This window comes from Papilio polytes, unplaced genomic scaffold (assembly GCF_000836215.1).
Source record: "Papilio polytes unplaced genomic scaffold, Ppol_1.0 DF821733.1, whole genome shotgun sequence".
NCBI lineage: Eukaryota > Metazoa > Arthropoda > Insecta > Lepidoptera > Papilionidae > Papilio > Papilio polytes.
Window position 1 is genome coordinate 1,107,765 of NW_013527471.1, and position 863 is coordinate 1,108,627.

The following is an 863-nucleotide window of genomic DNA, read 5'->3' on the forward strand; positions in this document are numbered from 1 at the left end:
CTCCAAAAATTTTATCTTCACTACTTGCATCATAAAAGAGGAAAGATTTGAATACTACGCATTGAAATAACTCAAAAACTACTGGGCCGATTTTAAAAATTCCTTCACTGTTAGAAAGGTAATTTATATGAGTAACATAGGCTATATATTTAAATTTCACGGAGACGAAGTTGAGAACAACAGCTCGTCATTAATAATCTTTAATATTGTGTAATTTGAATAAGGCTTTATGAAGCTGGAACTTATTGTTGTCGAGATGATAAACGAGCCACTTCCTGCACGTCTCTAGTCGTTAGTCGACAATGTGATTAATGTACAGATTTACTATGAGTATTAGTAAAATATTTATTTAAATCACTAGCTTTCGCCCTCGACTCCGTCCGCGTGGTATTAAAAAAACTAAAGTGAGTAGCCTATGTGCTCTTCCAAACTATCATCTACATCTGTACCAAATTTCATCAAAATCCTTTCAGCCGTTTAGGCTACAAACTCTAACATCCATCCATCCAAACGTTCGCATTTACAATATTAGTAAGATTTGTAAGGACCTAAAGCAGCAGCTCTCTTGCATGTAAGCTAGAATGTGCCATAAACGCTAACTGGTATTCCAATCTATTTTATAATTTCGGACAAGGAGTATCGAGAGCTTAAGAAATATGACACCGACTCGTTTAGTAGTGTCATGAACAAATTACTGGAATATACTTTGAACCAGTAGCTGACTTGCCAATAAATGTTATTTATTTTATATTATTAATATATATTAATTACTGTCACAACAGTGTTGCCAGAGGTCTAATTTTAGTGCCTTTCCCTTCCCACCATTATACGCAATGGATTTGACGGTGGAGGAGACGCATAGG